The sequence below is a fragment of the Muscardinus avellanarius genome (assembly GCF_963383645.1).
Source record: "Muscardinus avellanarius genome assembly, chromosome: 9".
Taxonomy (NCBI): Eukaryota; Metazoa; Chordata; class Mammalia; order Rodentia; family Gliridae; genus Muscardinus; species Muscardinus avellanarius.
Window position 1 is genome coordinate 14509721 of NC_137795.1, and position 27421 is coordinate 14537141.

Genomic DNA, 27421 nt, shown 5'->3' on the forward strand with positions numbered 1-27421 from the left:
AGCCCTTCTGCTTGGGTGAGAGGAGCCAAGGCCTTCTAATCTTATCTAGATCAAGTTGTTCAGCATGTTTCAAATGCCATAATTGAGGGGTATCATTCTCTGAGTCCTGGCAACCCCATTTTTCTATATGGTCAACATTATGCTAGTCTTGTCTCTTCATTCCTATGTTTTATGGGACAGGAACCCTTTATTTTTCATTGTATCAGATGGGAGGTAATTGCATATTATTAAATTTATTTTCTGCGATTTAATTATGTTCAAAATAAAATGCTGTCATTATTTTCTGCCATTCCTACCATTATATGCTATTAATAGTAATCACCATTTAAGAGTTCCACTTTGTACAAAGAGCAATTCTAAACCTTCTACACAATGGCTCCTTTATTCCATGATTCCCCTGTCCTCTGGGATACTTCTGCAGAAGAGGAATAGGGGAAGCCTTCTCTGAAAAGAAGACTTCTTTTCATCTTATTTTTAAATTATTTTGCTGGAAGTTGAATCAAGGTCTTCTATCATTGAGCTATGTCTTCAGTCCTCATTGTATTTTATTTGTTACTTTGTTTTCCTATAAAATGTAATACATACATTTGATTCTTCTCTCAATACATTTTTTTCAGAATGAATATTCTATATTCTGATCTTGCCTTAAATTGAGGCATGTTTTGCATACAATAAGATGCACAGATTATACTTATTTACATTTTGGTAGGTACAAACATCCACCTAACTGCCACCCAGAAAGTTTCTCACAAGTGTTACCCTCTGATTTTCATCTACTTTGCCCATCAGAGGTGCCTACTTCTCAATTTCTGTCTGTGTAGATTATTTTTCTTGTTGTGAGATATTATATAAGTGGAATTACATAAGATAGTTTGTGTCTGTTTCTTTCATTCAACATAATATTTAGAGAGTCTTCCATGTCATTGTGCTTATTTGTATTTTAGTTCCTTTTTCTTGCTGTGGGTCTCCATTGTAAAAATAAATTACAATTTGTTCTCTTGCTGAAGAGTATTTTCTTCCTTTTCAGATTGGGTCAATAAGGAGTAAGTTGCAATGGACATTTCATACTGGTCTTCTGTTGCTGTAAATACTGAGGAGTGGGGCATGGGTTTAGCCTGCTTCACGTTATAAAAAATTGTCAGTTTTCAAAGAGTGCATACCACCTTATATTTCTATCAGCAATATCTAAGAATCCCAGTTGCTAGCCATCCTCACCAACACTTAGTATTATCAGTTTTTCCAAGTCTATCTAGTGGGTGTATAGTGCTGTCTCATACATATTGAGCTGGGTCTGGGTGCAGTTGAATTTAGTCACTGTCTTTTCAGTATTGTGATGCTTCCACAACTAGGGTGGTGGTGCAGCTCAGGAGGGGCAGCTTTTACCGCGATCAGCCAGTGCCTACCATAATAGACAACCTGCCCTTGAATGCAACATTCAAATGCAAACCAGCTAAGCCAGACCAATCCTTACCACCTCCATGGGGCACTTGCTGCCTGCCCTTCTTAACCCAAGGCGAAGTAGGGAAGACCTGTGTCCCACAGTCCACCAAAATGACTCACATCAGCCAGCCAGTCCTAAGCCAGCATACACAGCTCTACCAGGTAAAGAGTCCCACCACTGTCCCTCCTGGCTCTCCCAGTGTGCTTCCCCCAGAGTGGCATGCTCCTCCTCTTAGAGACTGTGAGTGATAAACCATCTTTACAATGAGAGGTTTTCTTGATCTGCCAGCTGTACACCTCAAGTTCCTATGAACACACTGTGTTCAACAGTTGAGATCCTGGGGCCTCAGGTTGGTGGGCTCTCTGCTCTGCTGCCCCGGGAGGGCATCCACAGCATACTCTTTAAGGTCCTCCCGGCTTAGCAGGGCATCACAGCTTCCATGGGCATCCCCAGATGTCCCTTGTCCACTTGGTGAAGCCATGTGTCTGGGAGAAGACTTCCTAGCTGCTCGGGTCCCCTTGGGTTGGGTCTAGAGCATCATGCCTATCTACTCTGTCCAAGTCTCAGATAACCTTGTGGTCCCCTGACCCCTGTCTGAAGAGCCTCTTTCCTCTGGGCTGATGAGGGTCCCTGTGCTCCTGCAAAGACTTATCCTTTTAAGGTATTTAGCTCACTTTAGTCTTTTTGTATCCTCAGCTGTCTGGAGAATAAGTAACAAGCAAACAGCAACAGAAACCTAAGGTTTTATAGTTGACCCAGTTCATTCTTATTAGGACAGGGATGACAGTCTCTTGAGACTTTTTATACCCTAACTGGAATCAGACGTTCCTGTTGATTGATCTGTGTATCGTTACTATCTGGGGGTTATTGTCATCTTCTCTAGCTAATCTGTTCTCGGAGCTCTGTTGCTGCTCGTAATGATTTTTACAGCTATGGACTTGTGTTTACAGATTTTTCTCCTGTCCTCCAGCTACTAAGACATTTTTCTTTTGTCTTCAAAAGAAAAGGCAGACTAACTGTGCATAGCAGTAGCCACATTTATTTTCCCTGCTAGGCTCCTCCCTGCAGCTCTCCCCTCCTCCGGGCTCCAGGGAGACTTCGGAACATTCTTCTTCTTGCCTCCTGTTCATCATTGTAGCATCTTTTCTTTAGTCTTTGAAGAAGGAAAGTGGTCCATGAATGGAGTTCTGAAGCAGAAGAGAGGTGGTTTGGTAAGGGGCTCTGCATTGCTAGAACGCTCTGATTTCTCTGGAACTTTGATTACATCATGTTTTGGAATCCTGGTATCTGACTTCAATGTCTATGAGTTCACCTCATATTATTACTGTTACTCTTTTCATTTGCCTGACAGTGATTTTCTGGGCTAGCATTTATCTACTATTACTTTTTCTTTGTTTTCCTCTACTTGTTTAAATTATGGGAAAGACTGTTAGTCCCCATTCCCTGAGACGTGGCTGTTTCCACACCCTGGCTATGATAGTGAACGCTCCTCTGCTTTTTCTCAGGTGTTCCCCCTCCTCCTTTTGCACTTGGCTGACCAAGGGAGCAAAGTCCCAGAACATTATGTGGATTTTGAGCGGAGTGAGCTCCTGACCAGCTGCCCTCTTCTCTTACTTTGTAACTAAAGGTACTCCCCTCCAGGTGGTGGAGCATTGGATCTCTCTCCCTCTCCCTCTCCCTCTCCCTCTCCCTCTCCCTCTCCCTCTCCCTCTCCCTCTCCCTCTCCTTCTCCCTATCCTTCTCCCTATCCTTCTTCCTCTCTTTCTCTCTCTCCCTACCTCTCTCTCCCTACCTCTCTCTGGCTAGCTCTCTCTCTTTTGAAATTTCTCTTTGCTCTTTGAAGTTCTTAAAATTTATTTAGAAGTGACCTGACTTTTCTTTCTTTCTTTCTCTCTTTCTTTCTTTCTTTCTTTCTTTCTTTCTTTCTTTCTTTCTTTCTTTCTTTCATGTTACCCTGTGTTTTAGACTGCTGTTATTAGTACTCTTGTTTGTTTTTTTTACAAGCATTCAAATAGATAACCATTTTATGTTGTCTGGACACCAGGATTTAAGACTGATGTCAGAAATGTTGTATTTATTAGCATAATTATTTAAGCAGGAAATATTTCTTTAACCTAGAGAAGAAAATATGTTGGGGTCTCAAAGGAGAAATGCTACAAGTTGGCTTCTTATGTTTATGCATCAGAAATGTAGTCTTATGATTTGTACATCTGTACTAAACATATATTAATTTACATTGTATATCATATGTATAAATTACACATATATTAAATATATGTAATTGATATTGTATTAGGTATTTTAATTGATATAATGATTGTTTAAAGTGTGTAGGAGACTATACATAGGTTGTATGTAAATATTGTACCATTTTATATAAGGAACTTGAGCATCCATGAATTTTGATATTCATGGGGGTCCTAGATCCAATCACCCATGAATGTCAAAGAATGTTTGCACTTATTTCATGGGAAAATAATTATATTTATTTTATACAACATCGGGAGTATCTTGGGTAGAATACACAGGGGGCAGATTTTGGCTTCATGTCAAAGAGAGGCTCTTCGTAGTGAAAGCCAACCACCACCTAAATGGGCACAGAGGAAACACTAATTTCCAGCTCCTGGAGGTGGAGGGCATAGGCTTGTGCTCATGCTTAAGTTACAATGAGACAAGATCCTGGCTTTGGCAGTAAAGAAAGAATAATCTCTTTTATCAACAAGATGATGAACTGTCAAAGGAGTAAAACTGAATTTAGGAAGGAGAGACTTCTGTTCAAAAAGATCACCACCAGAGGGAAGGCATCATTACAACATGAGGAAGGGACCATTGAACAGGGAGGAGGTCATGGCACTATTGCAGTAACAGGTCTACCTTGACAGAAAGGTCTAGCAAAGCAACAGACTGAAAGAGGCTTCCTTTTATAGACAGGAATATATAAGGCTAGATGAGGACAGGGCAGTACGATTTGGTTTAAACAAAAGAATAGTTTATCTGACAGGTGGCCTCAGCTCAAAGGCCAAGGGAAGGTGAGCCAGCGTTCCGCCTGGTCAATCAGTGGGGACAACACAGGTTCTCACTAAGTTGCAGAGGGCCAAAGTAGCTGAGCTTGGCTGCAAACCTGAATCCTCCTGTCTCAGCCTCCCAAGTACTGGGATTACAAGCATGCACCACCATATCGAATTTATAACCATCTTTCTTTTAATGACAAAATTGGCTTTTATTTCTGTTCTAGAATTGGGCAACCCCTCATTCATTCAAAGAGAATGGAAATTCTGATGAGCTATCCAGAGGAGTTTGGCTTTATAGGCACCCAGCTTTATAGGCAGAACCAGAGCACAATTAGTGAGTTGGGTTGTTTCTGAATTACCTTCATTAAGGTTTAAGACAGAGGGGACTTCTTTATTAGGAGGGCTCAGGTCCACTGTAATCTTATGGTGTTTGAAAACTGGCATGTTCCAGTTGGGGTCTTATGAACCTGGCACTCAGCTAAGGTGGCTTTTTTCTTTTAGGTCTGGTCTGCTGGGGATGAGTACAGGAGCTCAGTCTAGGACAATTGTCCCCATAAACTTTGCCTAACAACCCTCAGGCGTGAAAGTCAACACTGTCAAGATTTCAAGTTTTATTACTTCTTAGCAAGGAGCTGTGCCAAGGGTCACTTTACTTTCTTTGGTTATAGACCAAGTGTCTTCCAGGTACTCCATTAGTAGACCCTAGAGCTAAAAGTCTGGATGAAAAACTGATTGCAGCCCAAGGTCACAACCCCTCAGTACTCTGTAGTGAAAGATACTTCTAGAATTATAACTATAGACCACTTAAGTCTTGAAGTCCAGATCACAGCCAAGGAGAGAAAGAAAGGCAAAGAAAACAGGCCAATACTTGCCATGACTTACATTTGTTCATGAAAGAGAGGCAGCCAGCCTATTTACAGCGTTTAGGCTAAGCAACTGCGTGAATAGGTTCAATATTGAAACTAAGAAAAATGTGGGCATAGCAAAAGGAAGTGGAAGGAGGTTAGGAGTTCAGTTTTGATGTGTTAAGTGTGATAATTCTATTAAAACCACAAGCTACATTTTTTCAAGTGGAGAACTGGAATCTGGAATTCATGGGTGGGGTCCAAGCTATAGAGACAAATGTGGAGGTGACTTGGATCATCATATCCAGGAGCCATAAAGTGGACCTTGTCTTTGGAAATAGGGTATTGGTTGATCAAGATTAGCAGTGATGATAGGCTTTGGAAGTGAGGAAAGCCTGCTATTTTTTTTTTAAAGCACAGTTCTTTTTTTCCAAAATAGTCCTCTGATCTTTGATCAGGGATGCTCTGATTAGCTGAATAACACTGGATGGGTTATGTGGGCCTTAGGGCAAACTTCAAGGTTGAGTTGGTGTAATTCATGGGTGTGTTCCTTTGTCCTCTATCCATTATGCCCAGTGGCTAAGTCACTCCCAGGGGACTCTGTGGGAATCAAATAGCTCATTATATGGGAAATGAATCTGAACAGAGTTTTCATCATACATTAAGGGGCCTTTGCTATAAACAAGATACAGAGCTATCAGGATATTGCTACAGGCTAGTGGAAGGTTCTCTGTTGCATTCTTGTGTTCTTGAAGGAAAGAATTCAAAGTAGACACAAAGGGCATTGTACCAGCAGAGCAAAGAGTTTAGGAGAGAGTGCTGTTGAGGAAAAAACACTAGTGCACTCTCCAGACATAACAGTTGGCTGCCCTGGGTAGGAGTGGCTCACTCAGGATTTCTGTTGGGATATTTTATCATCCCTGGTTCATGGTGATATAGTCTCCTCCCAGGCCCTGTGTCTGCTGATTGACAGCCATGGTTGACAGGTGGTGTTCCATAATTCCTAAGAGTCTTGAATGTGCTTTCCCATAATTTCTGCGAACAGCTCATGAGAGGGCCAAGTGCAATATAAATGATATTATAATGATAACTGCCAGAGGTTACTTTGGGGCAAGCTTAGAGATTGGTGTGCATGAGTCGGGAACTGGTTAGTTGCATGAAACTGTTCAAATTTCCAATATCATATGTAGCTTCTAACTACAACTGGGCAGAGAATTTCTGTTTCTCTGCTTGGGCACTGATCTAAATTCCCCTTTGATTGTCTTATCTCTTCCTCTGCCCTGCTCATTTCTAGTTTAATAGCCTAAGATTAAAATTATGTAATTATATATTCATCCAACATGTTAGTGAGAAAGTTGATTGTATGGCAGATTTGCTAGTCCTACTATGCGCCAATGTCTAATTACTACTAAGATATCACCATGCTAAATCCATCAGTATGAAAACAGAACCCTGTTATAATCAACTAGAGTTTTCCCATTAATTCAGAGATGGTAAAGATGAGGAAATCGGTTGAAGTAATCAACTAACATTGACAGGTTAAATGAGAAAATGTTTTACTGTTTCAATAAATTCAGAAGATAAATGATGAAAATTAAGTTCCCAGTTATGACTTTAATAAAACTTCTTAAGTAAGGAATAAAGAGGAAAGTTTTAAAGTTTTGATTCAGTGTGAAAGCAAAACAAAGAACTAAAGCATATATATGTATATGTAAATGTTATATATTTGTATTTGTATATATATGTATATATGATGGAATATGGTAAGTATTCTTTTAAATCAGAAACAGGAATATTCACTGTCACTACTTTTTCTCCAAATCTTACTAGAAATTCTAATAATACAATAAAATACATAAAAACACGAAAAAAATAAGAATTTGAAGAGAAAGTTTTATTCAGAAGATAGATTATATAGAAAATCCTAATAATCTATAGATAAGTCTTTGGACTTATTGCAAGCTTATTAAATTGTTGATAAAATCAATAATATTTATACATCATAAACAAATATTTATAAAATATAGTACAGTATACCATTGATTGTTTGATTGACACTGGAAATAAATATATAAATTTTAATATTAGCTATCTGTCTTAAAAAGTATTTATTTATTTATTTATTTATTTATTTATTTATTTATTTATTGGTGGTATTGGGGTTCCTGGAAACCCTTCTACCTTCGGACTACACTCCCAGACCTATTTTATAATTTTTTTTTTTTTTCATTTGAAAACAGGGTCTCTTAAGCCAGCATGGCTGGCTTCGAACCTGCGCGATCCTTCTGTCTCCGCCTCCCAAGCACAGGGATTACAAGCATGCGCCACCATGCCCGGCCCTTATAAAGTTATTATAACCCTTTTTTCCTTCCATTTGTCAGCTTTGTTTTATTATAACACAACACCTAAGATAATCAACTTTAAAAGAGGAAAGTTTTATTTTGACTCACAGTTTCAGCAGTTTTAGTCCAAGATTGCCTGTCCCATCTTTTTGGGCCTATGGTGAGGCAGTTCATTCTAGAAGGAACATATGGTGGAGGAAGCAGCTCATGGTGGTGTGAAAGTGGAAAAAATAGAGATACACCTTCCACAGCACTCCCACAGTGACCAGACATTTTCTCACTGGACTCTGTCTCTTAGAGGCTCTGCCACCTTCTCAGAGCATCATGGGCTGGGACCAAGGCCCATGGGTCTTTGGGGGCACATTTATCCAAACCATAGCACCTTTTTCATATGTTTTTTTCAATTTGTTATTTTTCCATTATTCTCCTATTACTAGAAATAACAACAAAATTGAAGTCATGCAATCACGACTGAGTTCCTTATATATCCAAACAAAGATAAATTAAATGACTTTAAAAGAAAATAGTTTCCTGGTTCTCCATTTTGGAATGTTGAATCACACTATAGATGATGATGAATAAAAGCCAGGAGAAGGGATATGAGTAATTTTTTCTATTCTGGATTTATTTGTATGTATGTATGTATGTATGTATTTATTTTATTATTTATTTATTTATTTTGGTGGTACTGGGGATGGAACCCTTCTACCTCCAGGCTACACTCCCAGACCTATTTTTTATATTTAATTGGAAACAGGGTCTCGTAAGCCAGCGAGGCTGGCTTCGAACCTGCACGACCCTCCTGTCTCCACCTCCCAAGTGCAGGGGTTACAAGCGTGCACCACCATGCCCAGCTCTATTCTGGATTTAAATAAAAGTCTGAAATGCAATTTTCAGATTGTTCCACTATGGCATCAGTCCATCAAATTTCATTTGGATAGAGTATTGTAGGCAGATAAACTCAACAATTATATTTATATTTGTTTTACAAATAATACAAATTTTCTATTAAAATAAATTTAGAGGTAAATGATTGTATTAATATTTTTGCACTTAAATTTTTACTATGATATATTTAAACTGTGTGTGTGTGTGTGTGTGTGTGTGTGTGTGTGTGTGTAGAGAGAGAGAGAGAGAGAGAGAGAGAGAGAGAGAGAGAGAGAGAGAGAGTACACCCGTGCATGCTGCTGTGTTACTGGGGTTCTACCTCTGAGCGATACTACCTAGCCTTTTCTTATTTTTACTTTTTGTTTTGAAATACTGTCTTGTCAGATCGATGAGAGTTTTGCTACGTTTCTGAGGTTGTCCTTGAACCTGTGATCCTCTTCTCTCAGCCTCCCAAGTACTGAGATTACAGGCATGTGGCACCATGCACGGCTTCAAACCATATTTAAAGTATATACTTAGTTGTGCAGAGAATTTATAAAATTTTTTTCTTGAAGACTAAAAAAATCTTTCAGAATGTTTTATGCAAATAATATGGATACACTGATTAAACACACACACACACGCGCGCGCGCGCACACACACACACACACACACACACACACACCACTGGTTGTGTATATCTCTGTATCCTTTATTCCTGAAAGGAATCTTCAAATGATGAGCCTCAGTAAAGTCCGGATTCCACACCAAACTGGTCCTGCCTTTGAACTAAATGCCAACAATCATGAGCACATGTGCACAGCTAATTTCTAAAGGATGTAGTTACTAAACACCTGGATTTTTAGTCTTTGAAGTCTAAGTTACTTGCTTCATATGACATTAAAACTTGGCTTCACAGAAACCAACTATTAAAGTGAGTTGAGAATCTTCACAGAAATGACCCAGTTCTTTTCAAGGGTTTCATTCAGTGTACTTCATACAGGTATGAAGAATATAAATTAAGAATTGCAGCTGTGATGATCAATGAGGGAATATTCAAGCAGCCTTGCATGGGACTCAGTAGACCGTGCATTTCTTATACTGACTTGAGTAATAGAACTTAATTAAATTTAGACATTCTGAGCATAATTGCTGGAAATTGTGTTATCTATTGCCAAGAAAAAAAACTGGAAAAAATAGTAGTATTAAGAAACCTGAAGACCAAGGAAGATGAATTATGCGCTGACTGTGTCAGTTAGGAGCCTGGTGTCCCCCAGACATGTGAAGGACTTTTGGGTGCCCTGTTTTCAGCTAACTCTTCACTTGGAATCCCTGAAGCCTGGGCAGGGTGGTAGAGGGAGTGCTAGCAAGACCCACGGATAGATCCTGGAACTGGCTGGAGTCACAGTGGTAAGGGGGAGTCACTTGCCTTGTGAGTGAGGGTTTAAGTATTCAACTTGGGTACTATACTTGAAGAGCAGTTTTATTCATTATACCCCAGTTTATTTTAAAAAAGGGCTTGACAAGTCTACTGCAAGACAGGGAGCACAAAAAGATTTTTTTTTTTAAATTGCAAAAGTAATGCAATTTGAGAGGGAGAAGAGAAAGACAAGTCCAATAGCAAGATTACGACCCCCAGTGCTTTCCAAAGGTCACATACACTATTACGAATGAAGTGAAAATTTCCTTTTGAATGTTCTCTTAGACAAAGGGATAGAAATCTAATCCACAGCATGACTCATGGTGCTGATAATAAAAATAAAAGTGTGCTGCTTAGGAAGAGTGTATTTATTTCTTCCTTGGAGACCTGAAAGACATTTTCCCATTTGTCCTTTTGTTAGAACATAATAAAAATAAATCTTTCCATTCCTTAGAGAAAATGCAAGCATAAAGTTAAGGCTCTACCTATAAGCTTCCTCCCTGTGCATGCAAAGGAAGCAAAATGGAATGATATCTCTGTGTCCAGCGCAGATAAGCATGTCTCAGATGGTGGAATGTTGATTTCACAACAGCTACAGGGGACGGAGAACTGAAATCCTTTGGGCTCTCCTCTGTACTCCTCACCAATTTGCTATGCCTGAGATAAGACCTGAGAGGCCTATTTGGGATCATAATCCGGGAAGCCGGTGTCAGGAGTACAGATGTGTGAATGTGAGACACTTCACCTGAGACTCTTGAACTGTGTGGTGTGAAAGGCTTACATAGAGACTTATCTATAATCTCCTTAAGTTATTTATTTCCAAGCAGGTTAGTGCTTATTTTCATTCCTTTAGAAGTAGCTGGCTGGGCTTTTATGGGGTGTCTGGATGTTGACAGAGTTGTTACAGGTGAGGGTGGATTCAGGCAGCCTGGGAACTCCAGATCTGAACAATGGGGCTGAGGAGCCCATGCACGGGCCGCTGGTGCTAAGGCTGTAGCTGGTCCCTGCTGGGACTCCTCCAGTGACCAGCGAAAGACTCTTCTGGTGACCAAACACTGGTGGACAGGCTTCGGGGCATTTGGTCCTAGAAATCATGCCGGTTTTTCTGCTGCTCTTGACATAGATCTCAGAAGTGATTTTAAGGGAAGGATTGACAGACATCATCACAATGTTGCAATAGTTTTCGTAAAAATAATTTTCCAAGTCCTAAAAGTTTCTAGGGCTTTCTAAGAACTTTTAATCTTCTATCATTTAAGCTTTAGACTGACCCTATAAAATAGAATGCATCTTTTACAAATCAAAAACAAGGCTTGGAAGTGATGCATAAATTGTCCACAGAGTCACACAATTATTGAGAGGACTATGCCCTGAAGGAAATCACACAAGACCTGTGTGTGTTATGTTTGTTTGTCAGACTTTGATACGCACTATGATGTATAGGAACAACGCGCTCATACAAGTATGAAAGTCTATATTTTTTAAAATTTTTATTGGGTGCATTGTAATTTGACATCTAATTGAGGAACACAGTGTTAGAAAAATACCTTCACACAACTCTTGTTGTCTGCCCCACTGGGTCCTCCTCCCTCACCTTCATCCTGCAAGTCTTTGAGATTGGAATGGACAGTCCTGCATACGTCCATGGCATCATGTCTACTATAGCCATCTTTATGACTTTGCACCCTCATCCCTAATCACCCTCAGTCATTTCCCTGGAGTCTCTGTTCCTCGGGATGTGTATTATAGACCAGAGCTGGAAGGAACAGTGAACACCCCCAACACTGGTCTAAACCCTTCCAACCGTTCAGTGGCACGTACACCAGCAGTGTGAGCTTATAATTGTTGTGTCTGCTTTATGGAGCTCATCATATCTGATAGATGGATACATTTGCTTAACAGAATGTGCTGGCTGTTGCTGGGTAGCTCCAGCTTGGTAGGGAGCCACTTAGGAAAACTCTAGTGCTGTGTAATAATGTTTAGTGGTGGGAGGCAGGGATTGTGGATCAGGAAGCCCAAATCAGAGAGTTAGGCTTCCAAATCAGCAAATGTTTGGAAAGTCCTCTGCTTCTATTTATTTTGTGAGCAGAAGGGGTATTTGTATGACTATATTTTTTTTCTTTCTGAATCTCTAGAAAATTGCTTCAGTGCAGCTTCTAGAGCTTTATGCAGAATAAGCTGTTTATTCTTATTCTGTGCTTTGTTGATCATTTATATGGATCAGGAATTGGAAAAAAAAATTCCAAAACCTCCCCTCAAAGGTTCAATAGACTTGAGGTTCACAGAGTCAAGTCCACCTCCTGTTTTGTTTGTCTCCACCCTCTAACCCTGAGGCAGAGCTGTCTCTCAGTCCCAAGCTAGCTGTCTATGGGTGGGAGCTGGATAGTACTTCAGCTGGTCAGCATGAATACACTCATGGGTGCAACTCACAGTTTCCACCGACACTGGGAGGAGGTTAAAAGGAACAGCTGCTACCTGACTGGTCTGTATGCAGAAGGACGGGAAATTGAAATGCTTGCTTCTATTTGGATGCACGGAGGAATATGGGTTGAGATGTTTTCTGTCTGAATGATGAGACATCATGCATACAAGAGAAGCTGTCTGTTCTGGTACAAGAGGGATTCCAGAGAAAGTGGCCTTCCTGTTCTAGGTCAAGTAATCAAAGCCAGGAAGGGGCTGAGAGTTCCTTATTGACCGAGATGAAGGCAGCTTAAGTCTACAGCCATGCTATGAAAACTAGCATTTGTTGAAATAGCTTAAGATGTTGATATATTACTCTTGTGTTTTTTTTAAGTAAGAGAATCAGGCAAAAGCAGCAAGTAGACTATCAGCTCACGGTAATGTTGTCAAGGGAAAATAACAATTCTTTTTCAGAATGGAGAAAAGAAATTAATGGGTTGGTGGCTTTTAAGGTAGAGATTCAGTGTTTAAATTGGATATACAACTCTCACATAAATGCATCTGAACAAGTGCTCTTTCTTTGCCTCAGAACTCTAATATTGTATTGCAGATCAGGAATCTTTAAGAAGTGGTATAGTAAATTTTTTCTATAATAATTTATTTATTTATTTATTGGTGGTACTGGGGTACCTCCGGGCTATACTCCCAGACCCATTTTATATTTGATTTGGAAACAGGGTCTCACTAAGTTGCTGAGAGCCTCACTAAGTAGCTGAGGCTCGCTTCAAATGTGTGCGATCTCCTGTCTCAGCCTCCCAAGCGCAGGGATTACAAGCGTGCACTACCACGCCCAGCTTTCTATAATAATTTAGACATGGAGAATTTCACCTCTGATTTTCTAATGAGAAAGATGTTCTGCATGACACTCCAGGAGACTTTGCAGTAGAGATTTAGTTACCATTGTTTGCTTTTTTAATTCTTCATTTTATATCCTTTCCACATGTTTCTTATATGGAGTAATAATTTACGGTGGCATTATTCCTAAAGCTCTATTTTTGTCCCTGTCAAAGTTCATGTTCTGTGACCGTAACAGAATGCCACAGACTGTGTCATTTATAGAGAATAAAGGTTTATTCTGCCCATTGTTCTGAAGACTGGCCGCCACCTCTGGCGAGGTCTATCTTGTTGGCAAGATCTTCTCTGTAGATTCTTGAGGTGGACCAGGACATCACCTGGCAAGACAGAATGCCCAAGCCCAGGTCTTTCCTTTCCTTAGAAGGGCACAGTCCCATTTGGTCAGGCCCCACCCTTACAGACTCATTCAACCTTGTTTACCTCTCAAAGAGTCCACCTTCACATACCAATATTTCTACCTTTTTAATACCTCAGAGTGGAGGTTGAAGAGCTTTGGTAGGAACATTCAAACCATAGCAGACTCTCTAAGGTTTCTGACTGTGGAGAGACTGTTTCTATGAAGTCTGCTTGTTGTCAGAAAGTCCTCTGGGATTTAATTTTATTAGCATATGTTTCATCAGGAATTATAATTTGTCTCTCAAGTATCATTGAGGATTGGTGTCTTGAAGTTAGAGGTGTCTCTTCTTTTTGTTTTGTTTAGTTTTGTTTGCAGGTCTGGAGATGGAACCCAGGGGCATTTAACCACCGAGCTCCAACCCCTCTTTAATTTTTGCTCCTTTATTTTGAAACAGGGTTTCACTAAGTTACAGAGGCCCTCACTAACTAAGTAGCTGAGACTGTCCGCAAACTGTGATCCTCCAGTCTCAGCCTCCCGAGTGCTGGGATTACAAGCATGTGCCACCATGCCCGGCTTAGAAGTGTCTACTCTGTTTTGTAGAAATTCCTGTGAATCATGAAAAGTCTCATTTGGTTCATGTCTAATTTCATGGATACTTCAACTATCTCTAGTTTAGATATATCCTTCACTGTTTCACAATTTCTGCCTTTTATATTTGCCTTTTATATTTAAACCATAAAACATCAAAGTTTTGCTGTTTCGCTAGTAATTGGTAGTCATAATCACACATTCAGGGGTTAAAGTTATATGTGAACAGGGGTTATATGTGAACATCCAACTTTTTTATGGATACCATAGATGATTTACAGATGGACAGAGTATTAAAATTTATATACTTTAATCACCTTCCTTTATAAGAAGGGAAACCATGTCTCAGAGATGGAAACCTAAGCAGCTCACCCATGCTAAAGTAGCTGCTGCAGCCTGTGTCTGTTGACCCCAAGCCAAAGAGTCCCAAAGATCACTGCTTTTTCAGGTTCCCCTCTTTTAGGACTCAGTCTTGCTCCTATTTCTTGGCTATTAGTAAGTAGAAATTTATATTCAGCAATGGACATACAGTTAATTGAGTAATGTAGAATAAATATCACCCAGAAATGCATTGATAGGACAGTGTTTTAGAATTGTATCAGATCTTCATTAGCTCGCTGCTTAAGCAGAGCCAACTGTTCCTGTTAGCTTGCGTGGAACTATGAGAGTAGATGGTTTAATAACTTAATGAGACTTCCTAAAAGTAAATACCACCGTGTTTTAAATGGCTTTAAAGTTTGAGGTCAGAATACACGCTTTCAAAGTCCTCTTACTTTACCACCATCAGCAGTGACGTGGAAATATTCCTCACCAGCGTCCACCGCCTGTTTAGAGTGTGAGGTTTAAGTCCCATGAAGTAGATCTCTTCCTTGGCAGTCCCACATCACCTCCACCCATGAGCTACTCTGCCTTTGGCCACCTTCTTCCCAACAAAAGTGACCCCTGACTCCTCCTGTGTCCTCCACCTCCATGAATCAGCACTCAACTTGTTGCAGGGCGAGGCCCAGAAGCCTTCATTGACTCGCCGCCTCTCGTCCCTTCTACTCAGCTCTCACTCCAACTGAATTAGCACCAAGTCTCACTTTTTTTTTTTTACCTCATTAATATCTCTGAGATCTCCCCATTTGTCAGGGATTCCCCAGTCTCCTAGTTCCTTCCATCTTCTTCAGGACAGACAGATTGATTTTGTTTTTTCAAGATGAAACACTTCTCACATCACTGCCAACCTAAGTCTTTCCAGGACACCCAGTCGCACCAGACAGTCTTCACTCTCATAGTGTGATCTTAGTTATGATCTAGCGCTCCTGTGACTTGCCTTTGACCAGACCTCAGCACCTGTCACTTCTCCACCCACATGCCGGGCTCCTTTCCCCAGCTCCCTGATTAGCTGTGGCTCCTGCAGCGCTGAGTTCAAGCTTTGGTTTTTTGTTGACTATGTTGACTTATTACACTGTGTGATTATTATTGTTTTACTTATTTTCTGCACTCTGTTCTCAGATCTGTATAGACTTTTCCATCTCAACATCCACTGTGCCTGAAGAACAGGCAACACATACATCTCTTCACTACATATGGGCTGAATTAATTCATAATTTCCTGACATAGGAATGCATACATTTTCCTTCTTGATACATATGTAAATTTCCCTGAGCATCACTTGACAGCCAGACTAGTGGGTTTCCTAATCATCCTGACACCTTGGCAGTTTAGTGTAGATGAGGTAAAATATTATGATACAAATATCTGATTGTTTTTCTTTGAAGGAATAATTAGCAGTTTGACAGCTTGCATATGTGAATTATTCAGTGTGAGCCTGTAAATTTTCTACCTGCATAATTTAACTCTAGCGTGGAGTGAACAGCATGTATGAGTTAAAGTGTAGCTGTCTTTGAAAATGTTGGCCTGTTATTTGTGATGTGTTTCCAGAGAACAGTGAGAGCTCAGAAATGGTCTTGCTTTTAAGAAAAACAGATCATAAAAGGGTCCCTGACTGGGTACAAGAATCTTCTGTGGGATATAACATTAAGAAATGAGAAATGGGAGAATTTTATAATATAATGAATGATTAGGCTATCAGTTCTACCCTGAGTAATGCCAGCTACAAACTTTGACAAGTTACCCATCATCTGTAATTCTGTTTTTTTTTTCCACATTTAAATCACACACTAATGTTACCTGTGATGGAGACATAGCAGTGACGATCAGAGAGTCCACGCTGGGCTGCAAGACTCAGAGACTGACAGGGGCCCCTGACAATTTGTTGGTGACTATACTTCTCTGAGAATATGTGTCTTAAAGGTAGGATTTAATATTAGTGGATATGGCAACAGATGATGAGACAGTTGTCATCACGAAGATCATTCCTTCTACTCACAGACACCAAGAGAGGGGCATGCATGGCAGAGAACTGGGACACACTGGTGGATCAGCAGGCAGAGTGTGTCAGAGGAAGCCCGGGGCAAAAGTCTTGGTCATGGTGTCCACTGGAAGGTACAGACAGGCAAGGTGTCAGGCTGAGGGCTGGTTGGCATGATCCTCAAGGCTCAGGACACAGGGCTGACCCTGGGGAAAGTAAAGATGAAAGTGTGAGAGCTCATGGAACAGGTGAGTGAGTGGGCTCTGGTTTGCACATGAAAGGTAGCATACTCACCCAGGAGTTCTTTACCTTCCCTGGGAACTGGCTACTCTGGGTTCTCCAGCTCCCGGCCTAACCAACATTCAGCCATGACTGGCCCTGGAGCGCCATCGTGTGTGTGTGTGTGTGTGTGTGTGTGTGTGTGTGTCTCCCTGAACTACAGATTCAGGTGGAAGCCAACATCTGTAACCCACAAGCTGCTAGATTAAAGGTGCGGAAGGGCCACTGGGCTTCCCTCTGACCCAGTCCTTCCTCCTCCTCCTCCTCACTCCACACATTATAAAACAACAGCAGTAGCACAGGACAGATGCAAAAGCCACAGGAACTGAACATAACCCCAGGCTGATGGCCGTCTGGCAAGGCTGTGGGGTGGGGATAGGGTCTGAGCGGCAGGAACAGTCTCTGGGGATGATGGACTTGGCTCTCACTCTGGATTCCGGTTTGAAGGCAAAGCCTCTGGTAGGCAGGCTCATGCCAGCTGTGGAGTGGGCTCTTTTGCAGGACAGCTTCCGCCTCGGGACTGCTGGCTTCCCACCAGGGCAAGAGGCTTCCACTGTGCCAACCCCTGCCAATGGAAGTGCCATCGTGTCCCTCGCAAGGGCCCAGAGAGTCATGCTGGGACAGGTCTCGGTCCTCATGGGAGGCTGACGACCTGTGTGCCCTGTCAGGAGCTCTGCTGGGAACCCACTCTCTACCCTCAGGCTCTTAGGACTAAGATTAGACCATGGTAAAGTATAAAGCCTACAATGTGGTGAATGAGATAACTTCTATAAAGTTCGTTTGTGAGCATGTGTTTCTCACTTGGCTGTTTATTTTTGTACCTTTAATATGAGCCACACATTGTGCCAAAGGGTGTAGGTACACGTCTGGTTTGTTACAACTCCTGAGTGGGATAGCCATGATTTTCCAGATTTATAAATTTAAGCCTACCGAAACTCAAAAACATTATTTGTCTAATGTCATGCAGCCCCACCCAGGGTGGATGGTTTGACAAATACTAGGTCTTGTTACAAGAGAAGTGCCCGGGCTCATGAAGGTGCAGAAGGATCTAGAGTCGAGTCTTACTTGACAGGAAATGCGGTGTTGGTGATTCCTTTACTGTGTTAAGATCACATAGTGTACATGCCCTGGATGGTGCAGCCTCCAACACTGAGGCCGCAGCCAGTGCCATGTGATGCTGAGCTGCATGGGGTAGGTAAGTATAACACAACAATAAATGTTCGTGTGTCTAAACATATCTAAACATAGAAATGGTATAGTAAAATACCAGGTAATAGGAACGTTTTTATCTCCCTTCTAATTTTATCAAACCACTATTTTTTTTTAACCAGATCACCATATGTGGTCCATCATTGGCCCATATATTACATGGCCGATGTAATATTACATCATGATATTATATATTACGTGATATAGACATATATTACATAATATTACAATGTAATATTACATTACTATATTACATCAGCCAATATATTACATGACTGAATCATCATGCCTATTTGAGATGGATGAGGAGTTGTCAGGTTCCATATTTAAAAGTAGGACAAGGAATCCATTCCTCAATAAAGCTATGAATATATTGTGTGTGCAAAGCTTGCTTTCATTAATTTCTCCATTATTAATGCAATAACAGTCTTTCTTAGTCCCTGAAAGGCATTTCTTTCTTCCTCGGTATCATCTCTGAAGTTGGGATGTGTTTTGCAACCAGTGGTTGAGGAAGACATTGGCTTATAGTTCACTGACACAGATTTGCTTTCTTAGTGATGTTTAAAGATCCTTCTTACCTTCCCTGATAGCTTAGATTTCCTTTATACCTTCTGCTTTTTGTTCAGGCTTTTAACTTGTGTTTAACTTTTGAGAAGCCACCAAACTCACAACCCTGGTGCCCATAAAATTTTACATTCTTGCCAAAAATGGATAAAGTCTCTAGTTTATAGGGGTTCCAATTTCTCTGCATCCTCATTAACACTTTTATTTTTGTTATTGTTATATTACCATCTTAGAAGATAGGAAGTGATATCTCACTGTGGCTTTGGTTTGCGTTTTTCTAATGACTAATGGTATCAGAGTGTCTTTTCATGTGTTTATAGTCAATTCTCTTTGGAGAAGTGATTATTTGAATCCTTGCCACTCTTTAAAATTGGGCTCTTTTTTGTTGTTCTAAGTTATGAATTCTTTATATTCTTAACATATTTAAATACATGACTTACAATAATGTCCCATTTTGTTGGCTGTCTTTTTGTTGTCTTGATTAAATGTCCTCTGACATATAAAAGTTTTTTCATTATATTTTTTATTATTTTACCAAGTCCATCTTATCTGTTTCTTTGCTCACATTCGGGTGTCATATCTAGAAATCCATTGTTTAACCATTGTCATGAAGATTCATGCCTTTGTTTTCTTCTAAGAGGTTTGCAATTTTAGCTCCTATATTTAGGTTATGGGCCCACTTGAATAAATGTTTACATATGGGGTGAAGTAGGAGTCCAACTTCCTGGATGCAGCTATCTGGTTGTCCCAGCATAATTTGTTGAAGGAATTGTACTTTTCTGATCAAATGGACTTGACACACCTGTCCACAATCAGTTGGCTACAGATGTATGTATGCAGGTTTATTTTTGAACTCTAAATTTTGTTCCATTGTGTAAATACCTGCCCTCATGCCAGTACCACATTGTTATAATGATGGTAGTTTTGTGTTAAGTTACAAAATTAGTAAAAATATGTCTTTTGAATTTTCCCTGGAGATTATATTGACTATCTGGAGTCCTGTACAATTCCATATGAATTTAAAGACAGTCTTTCTCATTTCCAAAGGCTGTTGAAATGTTAATAGGGATTATCTTGTATCTATAGATTTCTTTAATGATTATTGCCATCTTCAAAATACCAAATCATTCAAGCCACAAAATGAGATTTTTTTCATATTCTAGTGTATTTTCTAATTTTTTGAGCAATGTATAATTTTCAGTGCACAAGTCTTTTTTACCTCATCATTTAAGTTTATTTCTAGGTAATTAATTTTTAGATGCTAATGTAAATGGAATTGTTCTTTTACATTTCCCTTCAGATTATTTATTGCTAGTGTATAGAAACACAATTGACTTTTGTGGTTTGATTTTGTTGCCTGTAACTCTTCTGAGGTCAGTTGTTGGACATAGTGTCTTTCTTGTGGATTTTCTATACACAGACTCATCCTATGTTTGTGGCTAGAGATAGTTTTACTTCTTCCATTCCAATCTGGGTGCCTTTGTATTGGTGCTAATTGTAGTCATACATCTTAATGAAGTACAAGATGGTAGAGGCATACATACACACTTCACTCATTTAGCCCCTACCCAGTTCCCATCCCATTCCCCCTCTCTCCATCTTTTCATCTTTGCTTAATAACATTGATATGTTTGTGAATATACATCATGTACATTAGAGAATTCCCCTCTTCCCCTCTCCCATTCCCCTTTATTAGGTCGCCTTATTTGCTAATAAGTGGTTTCTCTTTTGTCTAGAGTTCCTCCTATGACCCATTTTCTCCTTGGCTTCTACATATTAGAGGGGGCACTTTAATTTTATTCCCTTGTCTACTTCTTCTTGCTAGACCCTCCAGAACAATGCTGAATGGTTCACAATGCTGAATGCTGTACACCTTTGACCGTTTTCCACCTTTCTAAGAACGTTGGTTCTGACAGGTCCTGCCTGCTTGCCGATGTTTCCTTGGAGAGGTTAGGAGGCTGGAGCTGCCTACGCTTTCATTTCGCTGATAGTCTCCTCTATTGATTCTTAAAGACTTGGGGCTTTTTTGGCAAACAACTTTAAATGGTTTATTTTAATGTCATTTTCTAACTGAAATTTGTTGTGTTGAAGTATGATTGGATAGGAATATGAATTTCAAAAAGATGGGTTATTGTTATTTTAGTGTGGTTTATGTATAAACAGGGCAAGGTAAAAGCTTTGTGGTGGGCAGTGATTGGTGAGCTGAGCTCTGAGATCTGATCACCTTGGATCAAATCATAGATTCTCTCCCATCCATTTTGTTAGCTTTGATAAATGTCTTTTGCCTTTAATCCTCAGTTTTCTCAGATGACAAATGGTAATAACGCAAGAACTGTATCAGGTAGCTTTTCATGATCACACACTATAAACCCTAAGACTCTGACAATCATTTTACCCTGATGTCCCGTGGAGAGACTGTACTCAACTAGGTACTCTCTTAACCCTTTTCTAGATCTTAATACTGGTGCTCACAGCCTGTCTTCATCCATTTCCTGTTGCTAATAATGCAACAACACAAACTGAATATGAGGAAAATAATTTTATTTCTAATTATTTATTTGTACTGGAGATTGAACCCAGAGTCATTCTAACTTTGAGCTCCACTCCCAACCCCATTTTCTTTCTTTCCTTTATTTTGAGACAGGGTCTTGCTAAGTTGCTGAGGGCTTTACTAAGTTGCTGGGGCTGGCCTCAGGCCAGCATTCCTTCTCTCTCTCAGCCTCCTAAGTACTGGGATTACAGGTGTGCACCATTACTCCTGGCTAGAGACATTATTTTTGCTCAGGGTTCTAGACGGTGGTCACCTGGTGAGCAACAAGGCACATGTAAGAGGTCTAGCCAAACTAGTTCTTGTAGAAGCCCTTTTCCAGATAACTTTCAGCTCATTAGCTACACGGATGGACTAACTTGCCCATAAGGAAAAGCCCTAATAACCTTGTAAAGGTCTCACCTTTGTCAACATGAGGTTTAAACGTCAACATGATATTTTGGGAGGAAAACTAAATTCCTTCATTGAGAATCTTTTGCAAGTTGGAGAAAGTAGAACTGGAAAATGGAAGCCAGGTGTGGTGTCTCACACCTATAATCCCAGTATTTGGGAGGCTGAGACGGGAGGATCACTGGTTCAAGGACAGCCTCAGCAATACAGGAAGACTCTCAGCAACTTAGTGAGACCCTATTTCAAAATAAAAAATAAAATAGGGATGGGGATATTATAGCTCAGAGGTATAACACAGGGATTCAGTCCCCAATCTCTCTCTCTCTCTCTCTCTCTCTCTCTCTCTCTCTCTCTCTCTCTTTGTCTCTCTCTCACACACACACACACACACACACACACACACACACACACACACCATGAAATGGTTCCAACAAATCCTGCCTCTCCATATTTCTCCAAATTCTGTTTCTAAGCTAAACTCTTCTCTCATTGTCTTACCTCTCTCTTGCCAGTAGTATTTTAGAAACAGTCAGGAGAACCAATGAACACTTCACCAGGTCGCCCACCAGTACTTCATCTGCCCTCAGTGATTACGCCAGACGTCTGCCAGGCCAGCTGTGTAGCCACAGACTCACACTGGCGGCCACTTTTTCTGCCCTGACTAGTCCTAAAACAAATGCCCCAGCCAGCTCTGCTCCTCTGAGGTGGTCCCAGTGTTGCGAGTGCTCAGGAGGAGCCAGGTCCGAAGCGCAAGCCCTTTGCAAGCTCAGCTTGCGCTGCATTTGCTCAGAGCGCATGGTTAAAGCAAGCATAGGAGCAAGCCCTGGCACAAAAGGTGGAGAACAGACTCTTTTTCTTGCTTTCCAGAGATGCAAGATGTGGTCAATTTTGTCATCGATTCCAAGTGCCTACATTTTGTGACTGTGAGCACAAATTACAAATTATTAGTAACAACAAAGTAATAACACATATGTGAATACTTTTTTTGGTACTGGGGATTGAACCCAGGTGAATTCCACCTCCTAACTACATCCCCAGCCTTTTTTTTTTTTTTTTAATTTTGAAACAAGGTCTCGCTGAGTTTCTGAAGGTCTTACTTAAGGTGCTGAGGCTGGCCTGGAACCTGCGAGCTTCCTGTCTCAGCCTCCTAGGTACTGAAATGACAAGCATGCACCTCCATGCCTGACTGGCCACTCCTTAAGATGGTCTGGGAATCTGTGCACCAGTGTGGCCATCCTCTATAGCATAGAGATCCCTGAAATAACACACCTAAAGAGGGTCCAGCCCAAAGCAGCAGCGAGGCGAAGCCACCTTCCTCCTGGGGACAGAAAGACCCGGGAAGCCTGCTTTTTTTTCCTCTCCTTGCCAAAAGGAGAGCCTCAGTAAGTGAGACTGTAAAGCAGAGCAGAGATAAAGCCTGAAAGGACCACATTATCTTTATAACTCCTAAGAAAGAGACATTTGCCTGAGGACATTGAAATAGCAGCATCTCCCCTGATGTCCTACAGATATGTGGGGCTGCCTCTCAAGAGTGGAACATACACACAAAACTGTGGGGAACAGCTTTCCATTTAAATCAGCTTTCCTTTTCTTTAAGATTCAGTTTTTTTAAATGTATTTATTATTTTATTGATACACTGTAGTCATACCTCTTAATGGCACACATGCACACATCACTCATTTAGCCCTTCCCCAATTCCTACCCGCCTTCCCTCCGCCTCCCTACTTCTCATGTTTGGCTTGGTGATTGACTTTAATATGTTTGAAAATGTACATAATTTACCTTAGTAAATCTCCTTCTTCCCTTCTCCCATCACCCCCAGTTAGGTCTCCTTATTTGCTCATCTGTACTTTCTCCTTCTTCGTCTAGAGTTCCTTCTAGGATTCTTTTTCCCCCTACCTTCTGCGTATTAGGGAGAGAATCAGATTCTTTACTTTTTGTGACTAATTCCTTGAGGATATTTAGACCTTGCTATTCTTTAACAGTCCCAAAGGATGATGATATTGATCAAAATATCATTGAAAATACACTTCAGATGTTTCATTTCTGAAAGTTTCTGGGAAAAAAGGAATCATGGAAAAAAAACAGAAAGGTATTCATTCATTCATTCATTCATTCATTCATTTGGAATTGAAATTTATACTCAAAACAGGAACATAACATGAGCAAACAAAGGGGATCCAGCCCCACAATGGGTTGGCTCCAACCCTTCACCTTCACAGTACAGCAGAAGTGGCATGCGTTCAGTAAAATTCATGCCTCACATTTTGAATTGGGACATTTCCCAGGACTAGCAATATTATATTTGTCCATGTTTAAGAAAAACTGTTGGACAACGATGAATCATGATAAATATGTCCCATTTTCCTACAAAATTTTCTGTAGTTCACCAGGCCCTGCATGGCACTGGGGAGAGAGGCGGAATTGGAGCTACTCACTGTGAATCTCACATCTGAGAGACTCTGGTGGGGAAACAGGAGGATTCTGGTGCTAAGGTACACCTAGCAGTCAGCTACAAGTTTGAAGGGATGAGTATGTTCTCCAAAATATAAGTGTAGAAGCAGGAAGGGCAGACCTGACAGTCTCGGATGCCCACCGGCTACAGCAGCTTAGATTTTATGGGGAAAGGTTGGATTGAATAATTCACCCCTCTACCACAACTATGCTCTTGTTCTTTGAGGTAACATTAATGGTGCTGTTTCTCTAGATGTTAGGGAAAGGTTGAGTTTTATTGATGAAAGACATCCAGTTAATTTTAAATCAAAGACCTAGGACTGTCTGGGTTCTGTTTTGCCATGCTAATTTTATAGCAATTTCAGAGTGTCAGTTTGATCTTTCATCTGCTTGAATGTGACTCAGTTGATAATGATACTTATTGTTTGTGAGATGAGGCATATATAATTTTGAGTCACTGTGTCTACTTGGGGACTATGTTTTTATTTTATAAAAAAATGAATCACTTAAAAGTAGAGAAAGTGCCTGAAAACATTCCTGTAAATGGATTCTCTCCTACATCGGAGACACATTTGATTTTTCTAATAGACATCCATGTACATTGCTTCAACATTCGCATACAGGAGGTCTTAAAGGACTGGTAAGAAGAAAGGTTTCCTGTCTCAAATATATGGATGGTTTTCCAGAATATAGTTTCCAGAAAGATACGCTATGAATTGAGGAAATAGCAGGTCTTTTTCATCTTTCTGAATTGTAAGGAATTTTGGAAACTCCTATAAGCAAATGAAGCATTTATGCTTTCATTAATTTCCCCCCCTAAATATTCATGGAATTCTTGCCATGTGCTTAAACCCCTTGACAAGGCTGGGGGCATAAACATGAATAAAACACGGCAGTCCACAGCTTGAGAGAATAGGTAGACATCGCCCATAGTTCCAGGAGTGTGCTTGTTGTAAATAAGGCATTTGTAAAGTACACAGAAAATGGAAGAAATAGTTCCACTTAGGGAGCCAGGGGGGAACACTAGAGAAAGGACTGCTAAGCTGGATCTGAAAGAGTATGTTTACTTGGTCAGGAAACAGGTGTGAGGACTGACCCAGACAGTCAAATGATCTTAACAAATCAGGGTTTACAATAGGATCACAAAATTGGAGAGAGAAAAAAAAAACTATTTCATATACTATAAAAGTAATGCTATCTTTGCTGTACCATGATAATAATAAGTTTCAAACATCTTAGATCTTTATATTGATTCTTTTGCACAATTTTAAATCTTTTTAATGTTTTTAAGTCAAAGCATTAAAATAAAATAAAAAGTCCTACAAAAGGGTATGTTTCTGGGTGCAATAGTGCATGCCTGTAATTCCAGCTACTGGGGAGGCTGAGACAGGAGAGTCACATGTTCAAGGCCAGCCTGGGCAATTTATATCTTTATTTTATTTTTGGTGAATTGTAGTCATACATTTTAGTGGAGTACAAGATGGTATACACATACATGCACACATCACCCAATGAGCCCTCACCCAATTCCTGCCCCATTCCCTCCCCCTCCCTCCCTCTCATGTTTGGCTTAGTGATTGGCTTTGATATGTTTCTTTTTTTCTTTTTTTCTTTTTTTTTTTTTGGTGGTACTGGGGTTCCTGGAAGCTCTTCTACCTCTGGACTACACTCCCAGGCCTATTTTATATTTTTGAAACAGGGTCTCCTACGCCAGCGTGGCTGGCTTCGAACCTGCGTGATCCTCCTGTCTCAGCCTCCCAAGCGCGGGGAATTACAAGCGTGCGCCACCATGCCCGGCTGATATGTTTCTTAATGTATATCGTGTGCATTAGAGAATTTCCTTCTTCCCCTCCCCTCCCCTCAGTTAGGTGGCCTTATTTTCTCATCTATAGTATCTCTTTCTCCGTCTAGAGTTCTCCCTATGACCCACTTTATCCCTAGCTTCTACATATTAGGGAGAGCATCTGATGTCTTACTTTTGTGACTGATTGTTATCACTTAGCATAATGCTCTCCAGTTCCACTAGGCAATTTAGGGAGACTATTTCAAAATAAAAGGACTGGAGGTGTAGCTCAGCGATAGAGCACCCCTGCGTTTAATCGCTAGTAGTGCAACAAAAAAAGTGCTTTTCACAGAATAGTTAAAATTATAAAGCCTATCAACTGAAAAAATGCAAAGCAACTAGAACTCTCATACCCTGAGGTGAAAAAATTCATTCTGTGCCTTAGATGTCCATACAAGAGAACTGAGTGCACATGCCTACCGCAAGACATTTACATTTACACAAATGTGTGTTTTATTTGTAATAGCCCCAAACTGAAAACTGCCCAGTTCCCATCAAAAGGAGAAGGATTAACAAACGGTGACATATTCATGCCGCTTAGAACTACTCAGATGTCAAGAAGACTGAGCTACTTGCTATATGCAAGACATAGTTGAATCTCCAAAATATTGTGCGAAGTAAAAGAAGCTTCAAACAAAAACAAATGCATGCGCTTAAATCTATTTGCATTTGAAGAACAGGAAAACCAACCTATGGTGATATAAGACAAAACATTTTGGGGGAGAGGAAATGAGGAAACTCTTTGGGCTGAATTTTGTTCTCTATGTTGTGATTGGGCAAGTGTGTACCTAGCTATGCAAAGGTTACCAATCTGTAAGTTTCATATCTATCCTGTATATAAAACTAAAATTATAAAAGAGGATTAATGAGAGTGATGACAGTAACTAGGTAACTGAATCCAGAGCATGTTGTAAGGGGAGGATGCGCATCCCTGCACAGGGGAGCTGAGGCCACGGATCCCACGCACAATAAGAAGTAAGTTTCCCTCTTGGATCAAGACTGGAAAGCCATGGCATTATCATGAGCAGATCACAGAGAGCATTCTTTCCCACTGTTCATTAAGGCTGCTGAAAATGGCAGCCTGGGCAACCTAGGAGAGTGTCTCAAAAACAAACAAACAAACATACCAAGACATAAAGAACAGAAGACTATTAAACAGAGCCAGGCAGTTAGGTTAGGGACACAAGAAAAAGTACTACAACTGAAAAATATATCATCATTGAAGCTCAAAACCCAGTTGATTCATCCCAATAAAGAGTGAATTAGTGAATCGGCAGGGTGAGGAGGTAGCAGAGGGGCCATTGTCAGAGATAATGACTGAGGACATTTGAGAAATGAAAACAATGAAAATGTCTAGTGTCCACCATGTGTCGAGTTAGACATACTGGGAACTACCACATAACAGTGCTCCCATCCACATGCCGCTCAGCACAGAGGCAGGCAGAATTCCTGGAAATCTTCAGAGAGAAGGACATTTTCTACAAAATCTAGTTTTGAAAGAAGCATCAGTCTGTTCTTCTATAGGAATAGACTTGAAGAAGCAAAAGATATCTAAATGTTTAAGATTTCAAAAAGAAAATAACTGTGTACAAAATGTCTATAGTTATTGTATTC

The 27421-nt window shown here is 40.4% G+C and overlaps 1 protein-coding gene across 1 annotated transcript in view; it reads left to right on the forward strand.

Annotated features, from left to right (window-relative positions):
• VWC2 (von Willebrand factor C domain containing 2) overlaps window positions 1-27421 on the forward strand; it is a gene marked incomplete at both ends in the record, with an annotated part of 93354 nt that overhangs the window by 42508 nt on the left and 23425 nt on the right. The window lies entirely within an intron of this gene.